The sequence below is a fragment of the Phascolarctos cinereus genome, unplaced genomic scaffold, assembly GCF_003287225.1.
Source record: "Phascolarctos cinereus isolate Bilbo 61053 unplaced genomic scaffold, phaCin_HiC Scaffold_5;HRSCAF=322, whole genome shotgun sequence".
NCBI lineage: Eukaryota > Metazoa > Chordata > Mammalia > Diprotodontia > Phascolarctidae > Phascolarctos > Phascolarctos cinereus.
The window spans coordinates 77,101,837-77,109,871 of NW_027555958.1; the positions used below are offsets into that span (position 1 = coordinate 77,101,837).

Here is an 8,035-nt window from a genome sequence, read left to right on the forward strand (position 1 = left end):
TTATAGAGTCAGTGTGACATGATGAAAAGTGTACTGGAACACCAATGCACTATTGGTGAAGTTGTATACTGATTCAACCATTCTGGAGAGCAATTTGGAACTATGCCCAAACAATACCACTACTAGGTTTGTATCCCAAAGAAATAAAAAACAAAAAGAAAAGGACCAATGTGTATAAAAGTATTTATAGCAGCTCTTCTAATGGTGACAAAGATTTGAAAATTGAGGGGATGGTTATCTATTGGGGAATGGCTAAACAAGTTGTTGTGTATGATTGTGATGGTATACTATGGTGTTTTAAAAAATGATGAGCAGAGGGGCAGCTAGGTGGCGCAGTGGATAGAGCACTGGCCCTGGATTCAGAAGGACCTGAGTTCAAATCCAGACTCAGACACATACCACTTACTAGCTGTGTGACCCTGGGCAAGTCACTTAACCCAATTGCCTAGCTAAAAAAAAAAATGAGCAGGATGCTCTCAGAAAAACATGGAAAGGCTTATGTGAACTGATACAAAATGAAATAAGCAGAACCAGGAGAACGTTGGTACACAGTAACAGCAATATTGTATGATCATCTACTTGAATAACTTAGCTATTCTCAGCAATACAACGATCCAAGACAATTCTGTAGGACTTACAATGAAAGGTGCTGTCCATCTCCAGGGAAAGAACTGGTAGAGTCTTAATGCAAAGATACTTTTTCTTTATTTTTTTCTTTTGTTTTTCTTTGTTTTTGTTTTTTTGTTTGTTTTGTCTTGGTTTTGGTCTTTTTTTTTCATCACAATGACTTACATGGAAATGTGTTTTGCATGACCACACATGTATAACCTATGTCAAATTGCTTGCCTTCTCAATAGGGGCAGAGGAGGGAGGGAAAGAATTTGGAACTCAAAATTTGAAAAAAAATGTTAAAATTGTTTTTGCATGTAATTGGGAAAAATAAAACATTAAATAAGATGAAAAAGAAAAGTGTACTAGAATTCTTGTCAAGAGGGATCTGAATTCAAATTCTGCCTCAAAGATTTGCTAGCTGTGTGGCTCTAAATAAGTCATTAAATCTCTCTGAACTTCCTTTTTCATCTATAAAGTAGGGATAAGAGGAAGTGTGGGATAGTGGATAGTGAGCTGACATCAGGGGCAAGAAGACAAGATCAAATCTGTCTAGGGATACATGCCGGCTGTGTGACTCTCAAAAAAAATCACTCAATCTCTCAGTGCACCAATCAACTCAATAGGTCTATAAACTGCAGAGCAGGCAACGGTTCACATTGATAGAGGGAGCTTCCTCATTGGCAGTTCCCTACACCAATTAAATCATAGTCTGGTTACCAAAAAGTAGAATAATAATACCTTGAAGTACTTACTTAATTGGATTGTTGTGAAAATCAAATAAGATGATATATGTAAAGTGCCTTGTAAACATTTTGGAAAGTGTCATATAAATGTCAGCCATTTTTATGATTATAAGGTGTATCCCTGGGTTTTTCTAAACGGGTTCTCCCACAGGCGTCATGCCCAAACCAAGCAGATATAGCTTAGGTTCACCCCAGTGCTTCTAGATAGATTTGTTTTGAATGAATTATGCACTTGTCTTGTTAAAACTGCCCAATCCTAATCAGACTACATGTGCCCTTTTTAGAAGTCTACCATCATGCCAACCCAACAAATATACAGTTCTGAAATTGACAACTTAGAAGATGAAGTTATTTTCATGTCACTCATAACAGAGTGGGCCCCTTGGAGATGCGGTGTCTCACCTGCATCTGAAAGAGATGGATTTTTCCAATTGTCAGGTCCAGGGAAGACTCTGGTACCTTGGTAGAAGGGCTTAAGGATTCCCAGCATTGGGGTGAAGCCTACCTGAAATCTATCATCTGTGAGGGAGATTCCTCCCCAGCTCAGGAGCTGTTTATTAGATGATCAACCCTCTGCCCGTAGTCTTTCTGGGAAGGGAGTGAGTCCTAGGCCAGGGGTCATCTCCTGCTCTGGCCCTTTCCTCCTGTTGTTAAGAATGATTCCTGGCAGCTCTCAGAATGACTGCAGTGATATCTTGTAGCAGCAAGCCATGCCAGAAGGGAGGAAGGAATACTGACAAGGAGGAGCCAGGGGAATTTCTCTGTAGCTGCTAGGTTTGAAAAAGCAAATCAGCATGAAATTGTCAGGATTCCTCAGTCTTAGTAGCTTTAGCGGGGGCATGGATGAGGCAGAGGATGCAGTAAGGAGGAGGCAACAACTTTGAATTTTGGTATTAACCCAATAAAATCATATTGACTGAATCAGAATCCTAGGGAGGAAAATGTGGATATGAAAAAGCAGAAAAGAGCTTACCTTGTGGGATGCATTCTCAAATGCAGGGCTTGCCTTCTCTCCTTGGTCTGGGGAAAATGGTTTGCTTCTCTCGCAGCCTATGTGATGCTGTCGTCAAAGGCTGGCTTGGCGCAGTGCAGAGAAGAGAGGGAAGGAAGGAGCGAGGGAGGGGGCGCTTGGGCACCGTGCTGGAAATCGGGGCATGTTTTTCACATGTCTTTTCTGCTGAGGGAAGGGGTTGGCAGAGGAAAGTGGAGGATGGGGAGGGTGGCAATGTTTGCTTTTGATAAAGGAGATGGTGTTGGGGTCAGCCTGCGGGGGGAAGCTTAGGAGCTCTCAGCAAAATGTATCCCAGTTTTAAATATGTTCATGGCTTTTCTTTCCTGAACAAAGTGTTTTCCCCTGCACAAAGTGTAACCTGCCTGCAGACAGCAGGGGAGGAGGAGGTGTGGCTACCTGCCTCTGGAACGGGAGCAGAGCGAGCCGGGGAGGGGGGATTGCCACTAGATTCCTGGGAGCTGGGGGCCCATACATAGCCTGGGCCAGTGTGCAGCGGTGCAGTGCGCCAGCTGCACCCGGAGCTGTGGGGGAAGCTTACCTTCCCAAGTGGAAGGCAGTTAGAGGTCTCTGAGTCCAGGAAATAAAGGAAGGAGAGTCGTGATGTAGGGAGAGAATCAGTGAACAAAGACTTGATAGGGAGCCTGGCTGAGGGACAAAGAAGAGGGGTTTCTTCTCAGCATGTTCGTGGACACTCCAAGTCCTCTACAGATGTCTTTGTAGTTGATGCGTCCCAGCAATATAGGCTACTGGGACAAGCCCGAAGGGCTTGGGGCTATCTGATGCTTCCTGGAAAGTAAGGGCCCTCACTTTTTATCTGGAGTCTGGCTGAGGCCCTCTAACGTGGCTTTGCCCTCTTTAAAGAAAAGGGAGAATTGTTAGGCAGGTAGCTTAAGGATGTTAAAGACAGTAACCTCCCATGGACACCAAAATACATATGACCATGTTTTTTCTAGTAGCAAAGAACTGGAAACAAAGTAAACGCTCATGAATTAGGGAATGGTTAAATAAATTATGGGATAGGAATATAACGTAAGAAAAAAACATGCATATAGAGCATGGGAAGGCTTATGTGGACTGATGCAGAAATAAGCGGAATGAGGACAGCACAGGCTGCAAGAATGTGAATGGAATGAATGACAGCAACACAAAGACGCTAAACGCTGTAATGATCAGGTGTGGCCCAGAAGGAGATGAGAGATGCACCTCCCCCACTTCATCAGAAAGGGGGGAGGTACTGGGGTGGCATACTGCATGCACTTGCAGGCTCAGTTGGTGTGTTGGTTAGTTTTCCAGAATTGCTGTTTCTAGTTTCCTCTTCTTTTTTATTGCAATGGATGGTTCTGTGAGTTGGGAAGGGAGGAGGGATGGATTTGGAAATGAAAATATGATAGGACAGCTATCTACCAGGGCTGCTCCCTGGCACCTCAAGGACGGTCTGTCTAATTGAATTTTTTTTCTATTTATATCCTCAGTGCCAGAGCCACAACTGAATCCTCTCTGGTCATTGTAGCAACAGCAGAAATAGTCAGTTGATAAGTATTTATTAAGAGCCTACTATATGCCTGTACTGTGCTAAGCACTGAAGATACAAAAAAATGCAAAAGACAGTCCCTGCCCTTAAGGAGTTCACAAAAAGGGAGAGGGAATGAAGGAATGAGAAAATGAGAGAGAGGGAGAGAGAGAAAAAGAGAGAGAAAGAGAGAGAGAGAGAGAGAGAGAGAGAGAGAGAGAGAGAGAGAGAGAGAGAGAGAGAGAGAGCGAATAATATAAGATGTGGAGCCCCTCACTTCCTCACTTGCATTAACAGGCTGGTTCCCTTTATGGTACTCATAAGACTTCTATAGGTAGCCCTGAGCAATTGAGGGGTATCTTTCTAGTGGTACAGTTTATGAGCCCTGATTGGTATACCCATGATTATCAGCAGATATCAATTAGTAAGCCAGGCATAACTGGCTTTTAGAAATAGGCATTTACTAAATTAATATAGTACAGTTGGTACAAAACATTCTCCCAAAAGTCTGTGATACACTTTTTCTCTAGGACACGGAGCCAAGGGGAAAGTGGACTCAAGCTTAGAGAGAAGATGTGGTGGAAGGATAACAGCTCCAGGTGGCTGGAAGTCTTTTTCTCCCTTTTTTGGGAGTACCCATGAAGTTCCTCTTGGGCATTCTGCAGGCTCTCTGCTGAGCTCCTTGTGAAGTTTACTCTGTGTCATTTCTTCTTGACTTCCTATGCAAACACTGCTTCAGCTATGCTCAGGACTCTACTAGGACTTGGATGAGAAGTCTCAAAGTTTATCTGGGCCTTCTCGGTCCAAGGGGGAGGGGCCTGGGGGAAAACTTGCTTGTCTCCGCCACTCTCTCAAACAATTCCATCTCAGGAGCTTAGTCCTTCTATGATGCCAGACATTTGAATCCCTGAGAGGGGAATGGAGGGGTGTCCAATTGGCTTGCTATTGTATTCAAAACATACAGAGTATGACCAAGTATCTCCACCAATCTGAACAGACTTCTTGTTACACCTAGTTGAAGTGCCTTTGGTTGATTGATTGATTCATTGATTGATTCAGTAGAGATGTTGTCACCAGATAAAAGCACCAGAGCTAATCCACCCTAATGAAGGAAGGAAAGAGAGTGGAAGGAAGGATGGGAGGGAAGAAGGAAGGAAGGAAGGAAGGAAGGAAGGAAGGAAGGAAGCAAGGAAGGAAGGAAGCAAGGGAAGAAGGGAGAGAGGGAAGGAAGAAGAAAAGGAAAGAAGAGAGGAAGAAAGGGAGAAAGGAAGGAAAGAAGGAAGGAAGGATGGAAAGGAAGGAGGGAAGGAAGAAGGAAGGAAGGAAGGAAGGAAAGGAGGGCGGGAGGGTAGAAGGAAGGAAGGGGTGGAAGGGAGGTAGGAAAAAAGGGAAGAAGAAAGGAAGGAAGGAAGGAAAGAAAGGAGGGCGGGAGGGTAGAAAGAAGGAAGGGGTGGAAGGGAGGTAGGAAAAAAGGGAAGAAGAAAGGAAGGAAGGAAGGAAAGAAAGGAGGGAGGGAAGAAGGAAGGAAGGAAAGAAGGAAGACAGGCATTAATTTCAGTCAGCTACAGGGCTACCAAAGAGCCAATAATGAAATTCTGCCTTCAGGCCACAGATCTGACTGGCATATAAAGCAGTAGAATAGTATTTCAAAGAAAGAATGTGAAAGTGTTTCAAGCTCCTCTAAAGAACTCACCAGGGGAGCATGCTCCATCCAAGTTTTTGCGTGTGTTTGCTTCTTTTTAAGCCCTGAACATGTTGCGCTGCATGTGTATGTGTTTTTCCTGACAGGCCTGCTAGGAATGAGTTGTGGAGATCTCGCTCCAGTGAGCAATTCAGGCCAGGGTACAGGACTGGGACATTGAAAACCAATATTTATTAGGAGCATTAATCTTTGTTCCTAGACTTTAGCTTTTAAAGCCAGAGACTAGTCCCTCTTGTCTCTTATGTACCTGGCACAGGGCTTGGCACATGGAAGGTGCTCAATAAACACTTATGAAATCACTTTGGCTTTGCCCAAGTTTCTCCCTTGCTTCTATATCCACAGTCTGTATACCCAATTCCAACATGGTGGGAAAACAGAAGACTACTTAGGGCAGTGCCCTCCATCCCCACTCTGAAGATCCTTAAGTTTTTCCCAGCACTGACTTTCTCTGCAGGCATTTTTAAAGGGGCAAGAAATTGTGGAGTCAATCAATCAATCAATCAGTCACAACAAGCATTGTAAAGTACTTATCACATATCAGACACAGCTTCTTTAATGATGGAGATGGAGTGTGCAGAGAAGTCTCTACCTTAGTATAGTTGAAGATAACATTTGGACTATGGAGCACAGATCATAGTGAGTCAGTTTTATGACTCTCTAGAAGGCTTGTCCACCTTAGAACGCTTGACATTGTATTGTTCTATTGGCTGGAAATCAGGGGGCACAACCAGATGCATGCTAGCCAGGTGAGAGGATAGAACTGACCAGTATAGCTGCCATGGCTTTGGGTGGCCTGCATTCACCTACAGATCACAGAACACAGGGATTCCACAAGGTTGCCTAGGCCTCACTTCTTACTTTCCCCCTAATTCCACCATCCTGCCTCACCTCCAAGACTGCTCAAAGTCCCAGTTCTGACTCTGTACCCTTTTTTGGTTCAAGAACACACAAATAGTACCTGGGTACCTTTGGGTAGGTCATATAAGTTCTCTATGCTTCAATTCCATTATCTGTAAGATGAGGGGGATTGGGCTAGATGGCCTCTGAGGACCCTTCTAACTCTAAATAGATGATTTTCTGGTCTGTTGCACCAGCCACGAACATATAGGATCTGCAAGCAATTAGTGTGACTGATTAAGAGTCAAAAGACAGAAAAAGGAGCATTCTAAGAAAAAAAAGGCTGATAAGGCCTTCTGGCCTGTAGCTGGGGACTGGAACTGTCTCTGGATGGTGTGACTTCATCTGACAGTGGGAAAAAGATGATGAATAAGTACAGGCAAGCCTGCAGAATTTATTTAAGGGCTAAGAAGTCACCTGAACTTGTGTCTGCACCACACTGCTCTCATCCCAGCCCAGCCCCCGTGGCCATCCTTCAGAGAAGCAATTCTCGTGGAGAAGGGGCCAGCCATCCCCACCAGCTACCAGCCAACTGCTACTTATGGAACAGATGAGCCAAATTAGCTGAAAAATCAAGGCACCCTGAAGAAATGACAGGTGATAGGATGGGCCAGGGAAGTCGAATTACCACCACCACCTCCTCCACTTACATCCCAATGGAAACAGCCCAGCATCCTGAGCCCAAGAGCCTTGGGATAACAGTGCCCCGAGTCTGGGAGGAATCACGATGGGAAAAGGGCCCACTTCCCTCATCACTGAGGTTTAGAGAGATCTAGACATTTATTCACAACTGAACAGCTCTTGCCAGTAAGGATTCAAACCTAGGTCTTTCCTGAAGCCATATCTGGCACTTATTCCACTAAATTAAGCTGTTTCTGTAATTCTCTGAGAAGGCAGGCAGATCTAGTATCTATTAAGCACCTACTATGTGCCAGGCACTGTGCTAAGGGCTTTACAAATATTATCTCATTTGAGCCACCCAACAATCCTGGGAGATAGGTGCTATTTATTATTCCCATTTTACAGCAGAGGAAAACTAGACAGACAAAAGTTAAGTGACTTGCCTAGGGTCACACAGCTAGCAAGCATCTGAAGCCAGATATGAACTGAGACCCTGGGCCCAGCACTCCATCCACTGCCCCATGTAGCCGTCTAAAGCCACACATCCCTACTTTTTTCAGCGATGGTTCTGTTGACATTAATATATCCTCATTTCACCTGTCACCATTTGAGAGGTGCTCTAGGACTCCTTTCTGCTTTTCACAAAACCCTAACATTTCACCATCAACTTTCCTCCTCTTGAAAGAAAAGACCCTGTATAATCACTCTGACCTGCAGCCCGGTAAGATGGCTGCCTTGGTGCGAGATGGCCCCTGTTTTTGAAGATTCTGCCTCATGCTATGTTCCTAGGTCTCTCTCATTAGGAGAGGACTCTGTACCGGGAAATTCAAAGTGTCCTCCAGTGGTTTCAAAGCATTCGAGGTGTCTACCAGCACTTAGCACAGTGCCCAGCACATAGTAGATGCTCAACAAATGTTGATTGATTTTCCACTTTCACT

General features: G+C 44.4%; 1 long non-coding RNA gene across 2 annotated transcripts in view; it reads right to left on the reverse strand.

The window, feature by feature from the left end:
• LOC110197939 (uncharacterized) overlaps window positions 1-2,719 on the reverse strand; it is a 30,985-nt gene extending 28,266 nt beyond the window's left edge. For both annotated transcript variants that reach the window (XR_013486896.1, XR_013486897.1), the window contains exon 1: window positions 2,329-2,719. This is a non-coding gene — a long non-coding RNA (uncharacterized LOC110197939). The remainder of the gene's footprint in view (window positions 1-2,328) is intronic.
• Window positions 2,720-8,035: the final 5,316 nt, after the last annotated feature.